A 13,946-nucleotide genomic window follows, 5' to 3' on the forward strand; every position below is an offset into this window, starting at 1 on the left:
CACCTGCTCAGACCCTCCTCTGGCCCTTGTGTTGCAGGGACTTGCCGGGAAAGGCCAGCATAGCCGTGCCCTGTGCTGCAAGGGTGTCCTGTTCCCTTGTGACCCAGGAGCATAACGGGCGTGCCCTGCTCTCTGTTCCATCCCTTGTGCCTGGCCCAGGATGATAAATGTTTAATGGATGAACATGTGGCCTCAAACTTGCGGTCAGCCTCGTCTCTGTGCCCTGCGGCAGCCCACCCACCTCCCTCCCGGGGCCCTCTCCCCTTCCTATGTCCACCCTTGCCCTAGCTGCCTTTCTGCTGGTGCTCTAAATCCTCCTATTTTCCTACTGCCCTGGGGATAAAGCCAAGCCGAGTCCCCCTCTGAAGTGGGGTTGGGGGTGAGAGCACATCCTGAGGGTCCTCACCTCTCTCCAGCTCAGGCCTAGCTCACTGCTGGCCTTTGATAAAAAGAAATTCAAAGTTCGGCTCCTTTGGCTTTGGGACAGCAGCTGCACCTCCTCCAGTCTCCATCTTTCCACCAGATGAGCTTTGGAGAGGTGGCCCCTCTGTGCCGCCCTGTCCAACATATGTGGCAGATGGAGTGACCTCCAGCCCCACCCTGACCATACCACACCATTGCTCCATAACCTTCAATAGCTCCCTAGTGTCCCCAGGATAAAGGCCTCGCCCTAGCTTTCCACGCCCCCCACCATGCCACCTCTCCCTTCCCAGCCTCGCTGCCTGTCCCCCGCCCCCCCCCCCCGGGGGGGGGGTTCCTAGTCAGGTGTCACATTTAACCCCTGCTGCCCTTGTGTCCCAGGCTCCGTGCAGAGGCAGGAAGCCCTGTCTGGGGCGGATCTCAAACCCGTTAGACAGGTTTGCTGTTCCCTGAAGTGGCTCTGGCTCAGAGGCAGCCCTGCCCAGGCCTGGCAGGATCCCGCTCTGGGCTCAGGCCAGGCAGGAGGGAGCCGTAGGGCCCTGGAAATCGCCAGCCGGCGCCACCTGAGGACACCTCCGGGCAAGTGGCAGGTGGGCCGGGTACAGGGAGGGCGTGGTGGCTGGACTGGACAGAATAGGCTCCAGGCTGGAGGGCTAGTGAGAGCCGGAGATAGAGGTGGGGACAGCGACAGAGACAGACAGAAAGACAGAGAGAGAGGCGGCAGAAAAGAAGGAAAGTGACCAGAGACAGAGGCCGGGGAGGGCACAGACGTGGCTTGTGGGACCTTGCTGCCTCTGCCTCAGTTTCCTCTTCCACACCCTGGGGAGGCCTGACTGGGACTCGAGAAGGAGAGAAAAGAGGGGAGTGGGACAAGGGATGGGAAAAGATGGGGAGGAGGGGGAGAGGGGAGGGGTGGGGTAGGTGAGAACCCAACCTGCTGAGCCGGGGGGGAAGTGGGTGTGGAAAGGAGAAGTGGTGAGGGACCCAGGCCCTGAGGAACAGGGAGGGAGGAGGTGCTCCGTGGCCCGGGAACGCCGGGGCTTTCCAGAACGTGGAGAAACAGGAAGTGGCTAGTCTCTGCCCCCGCTGGCTGGATGGGCCAGGCAGGGCCCACCTGCCCCGCCTCACCTGCCCGATCCCCCAGGGTTCCTCCTCCCTGGATGGGCCTGGCCCAGGAGTCCTTCCCAGGAGGGAAACAGAGGCTGGTGGGGGGGGGGGGGGGGTTTCTCCTAACTGAGGGTTAGCCCAAGAATCTCCTGACTCACAAGGAAGCCCCCAGGGATCTGACCTCTGTCAATCTGAAGTTTTCTGCTCTTTAAAATAATGACCTGCACAGTAAGCTTGCCTGTATGTTGGTGCTAGCATCTCGCCAATTTAGCAGGCGGAAACACCAAGGCTCGGAGAGAGGGAGCTGCTCGCCCGGCCCCCTCCTGGCTTGGCTCATGGGCCCCATTTCTCTCTGTGGTCTCCCCATGTCGGGTCCCTTAATTTCACTGATAAAAACACTGGACTCCCAAACGAATTAGATGTGAATTTCAGATACATGGAGGCTACTTCTTTAGTATAAGTATATCCCAAATATTGCCTGCGATATACTTGCACTAAAAAGTTATTCTCCGTGTACCTGAAATTCACATTTAAGTGAGTGTCCTGCATTTTATCTGGCGACCCTACTTCCTCGAGCCTGGTCAAAGTGCCTGGGGTACAGTTAGGGGGCCCCTGCATGGGGCGGGGGCAGAGGGAGGGCTTGAAGAGGAGGCTTTTTTACCTCAAACAGCGCTTCACCAGACAGACCTGTGGCCTTCTGTGAGCCCTTTTCTCACCGGACGAGGAGCCTTGGGCATTTCTGCCTATTGAGTGTTCACTTAGGTGACCAGATCCAGATGTTCACCTAGAAATATTCATAATGGCTTAATACTAGGCACTATTCATTTAGCTGTCTGAACAGCCTTGGAGATAGATACTATTATCCGTGGGAAACGGAGACACAGAGAGGTTGACTCACTTTTCAGGGGTCACACAGCACCCAGCCCAGAGCCACGCCTCGAGTTCCAGAGCTGCATCCTTTCTGCTCTCCCAGGCCTCCTCTTGCGATTCCCTGGAAATCCCCAAATCTGACTAATTCCCTAGACATCCCCAGACTTGGCTGTTTCCTCCATGCTGAGATGGCTGGACCCACCCCGGCCTGGGCAAACTGCCCCCATTTCAGGCAGAGTTACCCATAGAGACCCTGTGTTTACCCGAGGTGGACGTGGTGGAGGTCGAGTCCACGCTTCCCTGCAGCTTGCTCCCTGACCTGGGCCAGCTGCGAAACACTTCTGTGCCTCACTTTCCCCACCAGCAAAACGTAGGTAATACGGGTCCCGACCCCAGAGGGCCACAGTGGGAACAGGGCCCGCTTCGGGGGCGTGTGACTCAGGACCTCGCCCAGGCCTGGCGCTGGGGCGGTGGCAGTGGTGCTCTGCTCAGTTGAATGCTCTGCGGTCTCCAACTTGAAGTTCTTAATACTTTTTGAACAAGGGGTCCTGCGTTTTCACGTTTCACTGGGCCCTGCAAATTGCGTGGCTGGTGCTGTGTAAGTGGAAACAGGAAAATGCCACCAGATACCCTGTAAATCAGTTTATCCACCCTTTCAAAGCTTAAGTGTCTGTTGCTCAATTTGATTTCTTCTCATTAGCTGTAAAAAATAGTTCCAAAGTCAAGGTTATAACCCAATTGCCGAAAACTACACATGCCAAAGTGAAGCTTGCTCTGGATAAATCACTTCTCTCTGGGTCTCAGTTTCCCCATCTCCTCCCTTGTGCTTGTGGGTTTGGGCATAGGGGTCCTTGGCCTGAATTTTTTAGGGCAAACAGATTTTAAACAGACCAGGCCTTTGAACAGCTTATAATTTGCCCTTCTTGGGACTTCCCTGGTGGTCCAGTGGTTAAGGCTCGTGCTTCCAATGCGGCGGGTGCGGGTTTGATCCCTGGTTGGGGAACTAAGATCCCACATGCTGCACAGTGTGGCCAAAATAATAATAATAATAATTTCCTAAGTTTAGCTGCCTGGCAAACTCCTACTTGAACTTCAAAGCCCCAGCTTCAACACCCCCTCAACCCCTCCTTCCACGATGCCCTAGGCAGACACTGTACTCCTCCCTGGGCTCTAGGCTTGATCTTGCAGATGGAAGTGTCTGGTCCTGGCCCTATTTCCCCTAGCCTGGGGGCTTCCTGAGGGCGGGGTTGAGAACTGAGTCCTCTCTGGGGCCCCGGATTTGTCTCCAGGCACGTAGCAGCATCCATAAGAATTCACTGAATAGATAAGTAAGTGGAGAGGTGATCTCTAAATTCAAGGGGTACAGGAGGCCTCTGGCTGGTGGTGAGGTGGGTCCAGGGATATGGTGGTATCTTCATTCCTGCACATCCTGCTGGGGAGGGGATGGTGCCTCCTGCCCTGGCTCTGCCTGAACCACCAGGCCCACCCCGTGGTGGGCCCAGTGGGCTCTAGTCGCAGGAACACAGCTTGTCTGTGCCAGGGCTGAGTCCCATCCTGTTCCTGGCAGTAAGGCAAATCCCAGCATCATCTGCATCAGGCCCCTAGAAGCCCTAACAGGGAGGGAGCCAGGAGGGGAGCCACCCAGACCCCGTAGCCCTGCCTGAGAGGATCCAGCTTTTTCTCCTGGTGGCCCCTGGGGCTTATCAGACGCCTTGTGTCAGGCTCCCCGTTGGGGTGGGGGGTGGTCCCAGGACTCCTATTCTGGGGTGGAGACAGATTCATGAGCAGACTACTTTCGGTGGGGAGGCAATAAAGGGAGGGGGCATGACTGGGGGACCCAGGGCCCTTTCAGATGGTTTCGAGGCCAAGATCTGGGTTGTCCAAGAGCCCCAATGGCTGACAGGTCAGGGTCGGAGTGCACCAGGGGAGGGCACAGCCGTGCAAAGGTCTGCAGGTGGGGGTGATTCCTCATGCTACAGAGGAGGAAACTGAGGCTCGCGAGGGTAGCCAGTAACAGTCAGGACGGGATTCAAATCCAGGACCCAAGTAGTCTGAGCCTCTCCCTAAGGCGGAAGGGCCTCAAGGGGCTCAGGGGCCGTCGCGAGATGGCCCCGCCCAAGACCCCGCCCACCAGAGGCTCCGCCCCACGGCATGACCGGAAGTGCGCGGGGCCCCCAAGATGGCGCCCGAAACCCGGAAGTGAGCGGGGCCGCGGCGAAGCTCGGAGGAACGGAGGCGCCGCGGGCTCCGCGCCCGGCCGGACCCGGGTCCGAGGTGAGGTGCGCCCGGCCCCACCCCCCGGCCCGTCCCCGCCGTCCCCGCCCGGCTGAGCCGCGCTCCCCGGCCTGCGCGGGCCCTGGCACCCCGCGGCCGCCAGCGCCCCGTGCCGGGGGTTCCGGGGTTCCGGGGTTCCGGGGCAGCGGGCGCGGGGAGCGCGGTGGCGTGTCCCCGCCCTCCTGGGCGACCCCCGACAACGTCCTCCGCCGCGATCCTGCGACCGCGTCGTCCGTCGTGAACTCTCTCTAACCGCGTCCTCCTCGGCGACCCTCGACCTTGCGCTGCTCCGTGACCCCCGCCCGACACTCGCCTTGGCGTGAACCCTGAACCCAGGCGACTCCCCAGCCTTTTCCTCTCGCCCTCCTCGGCGATTCCCTGACCCCTCCCGTCTTGGTGATCCCCGGACTTTACTTTGGTGACCCTTGACCCCGCACTTCTCTGTGACGCTCCTGCAGTTGGTGACCCCCTCCTGACTGCTCCTCCGTCATTCCCCGATCCCTCTGTTCTTGTGACTTTCCAGCTCCATTACCTTAGCCCCCCTTTTCTGGGTGACCCCTGACCCCAGGCTGCTTGCAGATTCCTGCCCTTCCTCCTCAGTGTCCCCTCTCCCAGGACCCCTCCTGTCCTGGCTTCTCCACCCTGGGGCTGTTGTTCCCTGTGTTTCCACTGGTGGGATCCTGTGGCCTTGGGATGGGGGCCTTGCTGGTATTAGCTGAGCTGGCAGAGCGTGTTGGGTGGGAGTGTCTCCTGGAGCTGGCACTGGAAACAGCCCCCAAGGATGTGCCGGGGGAGGTGGTGGGCAGAGGGCTGCCGGGGCTTGGAGTGGGTGGAGGAGCAGACTGTGACGGTGGATGGGGACAGTGAGGCCCCCTCCCAGCACCCCAGCACTGGCCGGGAGAGGCCGGGGTGGGGGAGCAGAGGCGTGGACAGCCAGGCAGGAGTGTCTCATAGCATCGTGTTGTTAACGTCCTGGGAAAGGAAAAAGAACCGAGCGTGTGAAGTGTGTCTGCCCCCCCTCGGCTTCTGCTTCCCGGAATGCGCCTTGGTCCCGCCTGCCCTGGACATCCTTTCTGCCTGTCCACTGCCTGGCCCGGCCAGGTTTGTTACCATCTGTTTGCACGAGGGGCGGGCCTGGATGTGGCCTGGGATGGAGCTGCTGGCAGTCGCGGGGTGGGGGTGGGGGGGTGCGAGTGAGTGTTCCACGTGTGGCGAGGGGGCTGGTGTCGGACGGACTTTAGGTGGGAACCTGCCTACCTGCTGCCGGGCCAGGTGATCCAGCCCCGAGCCCACCATGGTGGGTCTGTCCCAGTACGAAAGGTTCGAGGGATCTGGGGCTGGTCCCCAGGGGCTGGAGAGCCCGGAGGGAAGAAAGGCCACCTGTCAGAGGCGTGAGACTCCAGACAAGTCAGTGGATGTGAGGCCCGCCCTTCCTCCAGGCTGGGCGGCCAGGGCTGGACCTGACCCTGTGTTTCCGGTCCCTGCCCTGGGCTCTTCGTGCTTGGCTGTGTGGGGAGCTCTGCCCTCAGGGACCCTTGTGAACAGAGGAGAAGCTGCGGGCTCCTGTCCTTGGGGCTGAGACCTGGGGCTCTTGGGCAGTCTGGAGAAGCCACCGCCAGCCCAGCTGCACCTTTTCTTCCAAGCACCCTGGATTTTCCCAGGGGAGTCCCCACAGATGGGTAATGGATGTTTAGGGCTGTCTGCTTGGACCCTGGGTGGGTGGTCTGGGGAAGGGTGGTCCTGGGACACCCCAGGGCCGGGGAGATTCAGGCAGGCACCTGACAGACCCTGGGGAGCCTGGCGAGTGTGAGACACTGTCCCCAGGGACAGCCAATGGGGACCCAGGGGAAGGCTCTCTGGGATTTTGGAGGGCTGGAGGGCCCTTAGTTTAACTCTGTGAGATGTCTACTCACACCTGCCTGGAGCGGACCCACCCTGTGTGTGTGTGTGTGAGCGCACGTGCACGCACACACTGGGGAGGTGTTTACACTTTGGCGGCAGGATGGTGGGCCCCGGGGCCCAGATGAGGGGCCTGATTTCCAGGGGAGCCTCACGGCACAGCACAGAAGAGGCAGTTGGCTTTGAAGTCCAGGTGGGGTGGGCCTCAGGTGTGCAGCCCAGGGCCAGTGCTCTCCGGCTGCCTGACCACCTCGACCTGGGTGGGGTGGGGGAACGGAGCTGGCCCCCACTGGGAACATGACCAGCCCAGCTGGCCCAGCTTGGTTCTAGCAAAGTCTCAGACACCCCTCCAGCAGGGGCTGGGCCGGAAACGCTGACCCAGCACAGGGCTCTGGCCACGTGAACAGCTGGGCTGGGAATAAAGAGGCAACTGTGCCCAGTCTCCAGAGGCCGCCTCCCTCCCAGGACGGCCTCCACCCTTGAGGCTTTTACAGAGGCTGCTGGGGGCGGGGATCTGCTTGTTCTCCGTGCAGGGGGGTCTTGTCATCAAAAAGAGGCATCTGGAGGCTGACACACAGAGTGGGGAGACAGGCCCCCGGGGTGTCAGCACAGTTCCAGGGGGTGCGTGTGTGTCTGTGCACGTGTGCGAGTGCATGTGTGCAGATTCGTGTGCAGCAGTGCACATACATGCCAGAGTGTGCACGCGTCACGTGTGAGTGCCACGTGCACACGTGTGCATGCGTGTTGCACGTGTGCGTGTGTGTGTGTGTGTGTGTGTGTGTGTGTGTGTTGAGTATGTGCAATCCGTCAGTGGGCAGGCTTGGAGCCTCTCCAGCCACTTTTCCACAGCCAAGGGCCGTGTGTTCAGATGCGGGGAGGGCTGGTTACGGAAGGCTGCCTGGAGTAGCCGAGAGCGAGGTCATTCAGGCCCGGTCCAGGCCTGGCCAGCCCTGCTCACCCACCATCTCCCCATCTGCCCAGCTTGGGTGCGGCCTGGTGTCCGTGGGCCCCCTCTCCCCTGAGTGGAACCCCAGTCCCCATCCCTTGGAACTACCCTCTCCTCTGCTGCTGGCAGGTCAGTCCCACATGGGTGACCTGAGCTGGGCTGGGGAGGACAGCAAACTTCCTTCATCTTCCTGCCATGGTGACAGCCACCAGCTTCCTCACTGGGAGGTGGGGCCGCCCTGCCCTCAGGCAGGTGACTCAGGTGAGGGCGATTTCTGAGGCTCTGGGCTTGCCAGCCCCCTGGGGTGGGGGGCAGAACTAAGGACTGTCATTTATGTACAGCAACAGGGACTGACTTTGAGAACCAGATGCTCAGTGAGAGAAGCCACACACAGAAGGACACACAGTGTGTGATTCCATTGGTGGGAAACGTCCAATCCAGAGAGACAGGGTTAGTGGTTGTCAGGGGCTGGGGAGGGGGTGGGGGGGGCCGCTGATGGGAGTGAGGTTTCTTTTTGGGGTGGCGGAATGTTCTGAAACTAGATGGAGGTGGTGGTTGCGGAAGTCTGGATGTACTAAAGGCCACTGAATTGTTCACTTTAAATTGGTGAAGGTATGGCGTATGAATCGCGTCTCCATAAAGCAAAGAAGTGTTAAAAAAAAAGAGAGAGAGCAGGGCCTGACTGAGCCTTCAGATGCCCAGTGCTGCGGCCTGGGGTGAGCGGGCGTCAGCCGGCCCAGAGCGTGGAGGTCTGTCTTCTCCCAGCCCCACAAGGAGGGCAGGGGAGGTGCCATCTGCCCATCTTATGGTGGGTGAACGAGGCTCCCCTGGGAGCCCCCAAGCCCCAGCTCTGCCCTGACTGCCACCGGCAGGAAGCGGTCTTGAGGGGACGTGGGCTCTGGTGTCTGGGCCTTGGTGCCTGGGCCTTGGTGCCTGGGCTGTGGTGGGAGGCCTGGGAGCCCCTCCCTGAAGCCCGGCCCTGTAGGAGGTGGCAGGCCCTCCTGTAGGTTCCCCTGATTGGCAAGGACACCCCCCCCCCCGCCCCTGCCTTCACCTGTTAGGTGACTTGTCCCCTCCTGGGTCAGCTCGGCGCTCCCCCCGTGCAGCCCACGGGGCAGAAAGGGTGTCCCCCGCACGGCAGGCAGGGACACCACCAGGGAAGGCATTGAACTTGGCCCCGCTGTGTGCCGGGGGCGGGGGGGGGGCGGGAGTGGGGGCAGCGGTCACCCCGCGCCTCCCTGGGTCCTCAGGCACCCGCTCCCTCCAGGCAGCGACCGCCCCGCCTTCCCCGCTGGCGCCTTCCCCCGCTGGCCTCGCCCCCGGGCTGCGCCCTCTCTCTGCGGGCAGGTACCTCCCTCCGGGTTGGCCTCCGTCCCCATTGCAGCCAGTCCCCAAGTGAAACCGAAAGAGGTCTCGCCGGCCTCGCTGCCAGGTCCGCAGCTGGCGCGGGAGCCGGGCCACATTCCGGAAGGCCGGCGCCTGGCATTTCCCGGGAGCCGGGGTGGGAGTTGCAGCCCCTGGGTCAGAGGCTGACACAGGAAGCGGGATGGAGGAGGACGGGAGGAGGGAGCGTCCTGGGGCTGCTGGCGCAGTGAGCCTGTATGGCTGTGACTCATCGCCGGATGGAGATGGGGTGAGAATCCTGCGTGGAGTTGGCCGGGAGGCGCCAGGAGCGGGTGTCCCCCAGCACCTGAGGTACGGTGAGGAGAGGCTGGCGCAGGAGCTGGGACAGTGGTGGGGGCAGGGCGAGCCTGAGGGATTGGCCCCTCAGCCCTCAGCCCTCACCTCTCGCGGACCGGACGAGGGACCGGACGACGCAGCCCTGTGGCGTTGGGGGGCTCGGAGCTCGGCAGGGGCCGCCAGCAGAGCCGCTCAGAGTGTCTGCAAAGCTCTGCGTGGCCTGCACGGCTTGGGGGCGGGGCTCGGCCCTGGAAGCTTCACAGTGGGGGCGTGAGACCCTCCCCACCACCCACTCCTTGGCCGGCCATGGTGCCACAGGGCGTGGGGGCCCTCCTGGTGTTGCCTGGGGTATGTCTGCGGGCCGGGGCATTTGGGGGCAGTTCCGTGAGATTCAGGCCCTCCAGAGGCCCAGCCACCGTCCTGGGCGCCGGGCTCAGGGTAAGTGAGCCTGCAGGTGGGCGTCGGGTGGCGCTCAGGAGGACCCTGGGTTGGGGGGGAGCTGGGTTGTAACTGGAGAGTCTGACAGCTCTGCCCCCAGCACCGTGGGCACCAGGAGGAAGGCACCCCATGCTGGGACTGCACCCCAAAATCCAGACCTGCCACTCCCCTTGCAAAACCACCCCATCTGGAAGCCCCGGGCCGCATCCCTGCGCAGAGGAGGCCCCGCAGCCCCTTTGTGGCCCTGAGGAGGTTCCCTGGCGGCGTCACCACCTCCAACACCTGTGGGGTGGTACTATGCACAGGGTCAGGCCAGTCCCAACCAGGCTGCCTGTCCACTCGTGGGCTGTGTCCTAGCTGGGTTCAGGACTCTGCTCAGTAACGGCCCCAGAGATGCCCCCGTCCTGGCCCCAGGACCTGCAGACGTGTCACCCCACACACAAAGGCACTTTGCTGGTGGGGTTAAATTAGGGGCCCTGAGATGGGGAGGACCCTGGATTCCCTGGGGGGCCCAGTGTCATCACACAGTCCTTATAAGCAGAGGACTTTCTCCATGGAGGCTGAAGGGGACTGAGTCGGAGCTCAAGGGGCCTCCATATGCTGCTGCTGAAGCTGGGCCGCAGCCCCACCTTGCCGACAGGATCAGCACCAAGCCGGGCCTCCGGAGACCCAGAGGCGAGGGCCAGCGAGCTCGCCTGGGCTTCTGACCTGCAGGCCTGGGAGAGGGCCTGAGTTTGTGGTCCTTCATCTCGACAGGAGAAGGGGACGTAGGCTCCATCTGCTGTGATTTGGGGGCGGGTGCCCTTTGGCTTGGGCAAAGGTCTCTTAGGATGTTCTTGGGACCAGGCTGGACCTAAGGAGCCCAAGGAGGGTACTGACAGGTCTGACCACTCGCCTGGGACTAGTGCGACTTGGCTGTGGGCAGCACCAGCCACTGTCTCGCTCCGGACTCTCTGAGGAGCTGGGTGGAGAGACCTGGCATGCCAGCGGGCCTGAGACACTCCTGTCATCAAGCAGCAAGCGACAGGAGGGACAAACCCTTCTCCCCACAGAGCTTGGACAGACTGGGGCACGTCAGTGTCAAAGGACTAGGAAGTTGGGCCTGCTGAGATTTGGCTTTAACATCCACTCAGGGGAAGAAGACCTGGGGGTCAGAGGAGACCACAAGCTCAGTGTGTCTAAAGCCTTTTATTTTAATTATTTTTTATTTTTGGCAGTGTTGGGTCTTCCGTTGCTGTGTGCGGGCTTTCTCTAGTTGCGGCGAGTGGGGGCTACTCTTTGTTGCGGTGCGCGGGCTTCTCGTCGCAGTGGCTTCTCTTGCGGAGCACGGGCTCTAGGCGTGCGGGCTTCAGTAATTGTGGCTCGCGGTCTCTAGAGCACAGGCTCAGTAGTTGTGGCTCATGGGCTTAGCTGCTCCGTGGCATGTGGTATCTTCCCAGACCAGGGATCGAACCCATGTTCCCTGCATTGGCAGGTGGATTCCCAACCACTGTGCCACCAGGGAAGTCCTTCTAAAGCCTTTTTTTTTTTTTTTTTTTTTTTGCGGTATGCGGACCTCTCACTGTTGTGGCCTCTCCCGTCGCGGAGCACAGGCTCCGGACGCGCAGGCTCAGCGGCCATGGCTCACGGGCCCAGCCGCTCCGTGGCATGTGGGATCTTCCCGGACCGGGGCACGAACCTGTGTCCCCTGCATCCCAACCACTGCGCCACCAGGGAAGCCCCCTCTAAAGCCTTTTAAAGACCACGAGTAATCACAGGCCCTGAGCACGCGCTTCCCAGTGGAGGAAGCCCGCGTGAAGATGCCCTGCCGTTGTGGGCAGCCGCTCCACACATGTCCACGTGGACGTAGGTTGGAAGGTCCGCCACCAGCAACGGTGGGCCAGTAGGCACCACAGCGGGAGCTTCATCCTGTGGGCTCTCCCCTGGTAAGGCTGGACCACACCTGGGAGTGGGGACCAGTGGTCGGGGCCCCAAGACCCAGGCACAGTGTCCCCAGCTGTGACTAAGGAAGCTCCCGGTCTTCAACCCCATTCCCCACTTGGCCCTCGGGTGGATACAAAGGGCTACGTGCCTCCAAGCTGTGCCGTGAGGGCTGGCGGGGGCGCTGACTGTCCTTCTGAGGGCTGTAAGGCAACGACAGGCCCTTATGGATGCGGGGCGGCCGCTCTGGGTGTGTGAGTTGCTTTGTGAAGCACCCGCCCTGCCGTGGGCCATCAGAGCACCCCAGGCCGGCTCTTCTGTGCCCACACGCGGATGGGTCTGTGGGCGCGGACACAGCCAGTGCAGGTGAGCCCGGGTTGGTGCCTCTGGGACTCAGCCTGAGGGTCTCCTTTTCTGCATAAACATTCAGCAAATACCGTTCTGTCACCTGGATCTGGGGTCGGTTCTGCATCCCAGGGTGCAGTTTCTCCTAATGGCTGGCCTTGCCCTCCTGGCCTCTGGTCTGTCCGAGACGCGTGGGGGGAGCCCTGACACCCGCCACCTGCTTTTCTGGCCGGGGCCTATCCTCAGGCATGTGCCTGCCCCCGTGGTGGCTCCTGGGGTAGCGGCACCGTCCCTGGGTTGGTGTCCGGGGTCACCGTACGTGTGCCCTGTGGCCGGCGCCCATGTGGTCTGGCTCTGCTGTGGTTGCCCTCCCCCCAGGGCCTCCTGCGTGCGGCCTGGTGTTGACTGTACCAGGCCGGGACCGAGGCTCTGATGCTGTGGCCCCATGATGGGGGTGGGGGCCGGCGGGGGGTGGTCTGTGTCCCAGTAGGCCGGGAGGTTTTGCAAGAGACTGCTTGTCACTTCAGCCACCTGCTGGCAGTGAAGTGTGGGCGCTGGGGAGCCTGCAGGTCCTCCCCCCACTGGCAGCAGAACTGGAAGTTGGACCCCTGGCCTTCTCCGCGGGCCCACCTCGTCCTCTTTGTTCCAGACCATGGGGCTCCCCGTCCCGCCCGATGGGCGTGTGCTCAGTGGCTGGGCCCTTCCCACCGCTGGCATCCCAGGGCTGCTGTGTTCCACAGGCCTCCTGGGAACCCGTGGAGGTCCTGGGTCGCACGCTTGGTGCCAGCCTCGCCCTGGTCAGCAGTGCGCCCAGCCCCGGGTGGCAGGAATTAGAGCCCAGTGTCAGGGTGGCTCCTTGGCTCTGCTGAATGAAGCGACCGAAGGAAGCCCCCCCCCGTCCTGTCCGAGTGTCCGGGGGTGGCCGTAACAGCTGACTGCACACTTGGCTTAAACCAGAGATTTATCCTCTCCTGGCTCTGGAGGCCAGCCATCTGAGATCAAGGTGCAGCAGGGCTGTGCTCCCTCCAGAGGCTGGGGTGGGGGGCGGCTGGGGGGTGGGGATCCTTCCCGCCTCTTCCAGCTCCTGGGGCTCCAGGTATCCTAGGCCTGTGGCTGCATCACCCCAGCCTCTGCCTCTGTCTTCCTGTGGCTTCTCCCTGTGTCTCTGTGTCCAAATTTCCCTCTTATAAAGGCACAGTCTTTGTGTTAGGACCACCCTGCTGCAGTACGACCCCATCTTAACTGATTTCATCTGTGAAGACCCTATTTCTAAATGAGGGCCTATTCCCAGGTTCCTGGTGGACATGAACTTGGGGGACACCAGTCTCTCCAGCACACCTCCTCTGTCCCACCACCTCCCTCCTGCACACTGGGTTCTGTCCACCAAATCCCCATACCCCCATCGCTCACCAGCTGACCCTGTGTCCCCATGCGTCCCACCCGAGTACCGGGCCTGGTCAGTTGGTGGGGAGGCCCCTGAGGCTTCCCTCCCTTTCCGGCCTGTCCATGGAGGTGACTGTCCAGTGGCACGTGCCCTCCTGGGGGTCCTGACACAGCCGAGCGGTGCCAGCCAGCCCAGGTGGGACCTCAGAGCGTGGCCGGTGCCCGCAGGACAGGGCCCCATCCCCTTGCCCGAGCATCCCTGTCCCTCCATCCCTCCGACTTCAGCACGGAGCCTCTCCGGGCGCCCCCACTGGGGACTGACCCCAGGCTGGCTCTGATCAGCAGGGCGAGGAGGGAGCTCCCCACTCCGGCCCTCCCCCAGATACCCCGTTCAGCCCAGTTGGGGCCTGGCCAGGCCTCCCGATTCCACCAGGGCCTCTGTCCCCACGCGCCCCCAACTCTTCCCCCCGTCCCAGGATCCCAGGGCTGTTGCTCAGACCCCAGTGGAGGGGTGACCAGAGGGCTGCCGTCCTGTGGCCTGGAGGAGGCCGGCAGGTCCCTGATGCCTGGAGACGCAGTTCCTGGGGGGCCGGATAACAAGTGGCCAGCGGGGCCAGGCACCACCCGGCGGCCGGTTCTGAGAGTGCTTGGGGGGCTGAGCCAG

The 13,946-nt window shown here is 62.3% G+C and overlaps 1 protein-coding gene across 3 annotated transcripts in view; it reads left to right on the forward strand.

Moving 5' to 3' along the window:
• Nucleotides 1-8,058: 8,058 nt before the first annotated feature.
• Nucleotides 8,059-13,946, forward strand: part of SBNO2 (strawberry notch homolog 2) — a 40,463-nt gene continuing 34,575 nt past the window's right edge. For all 3 annotated transcript variants that reach the window (XM_027085859.1, XM_027085860.1, XM_027085861.1), the window contains exon 1: nt 8,059-9,211. The gene's annotated coding sequence lies outside the window, so the exon portion shown is untranslated. The remainder of the gene's footprint in view (nt 9,212-13,946) is intronic.

Source organism: Aethalodelphis obliquidens, unplaced genomic scaffold (genome assembly GCF_003676395.1).
Source record: "Aethalodelphis obliquidens isolate GAN/ISIS:26980383/991018 unplaced genomic scaffold, ASM367639v1 scaffold53, whole genome shotgun sequence".
Lineage (NCBI taxonomy): Eukaryota > Metazoa > Chordata > Mammalia > Artiodactyla > Delphinidae > Aethalodelphis > Aethalodelphis obliquidens.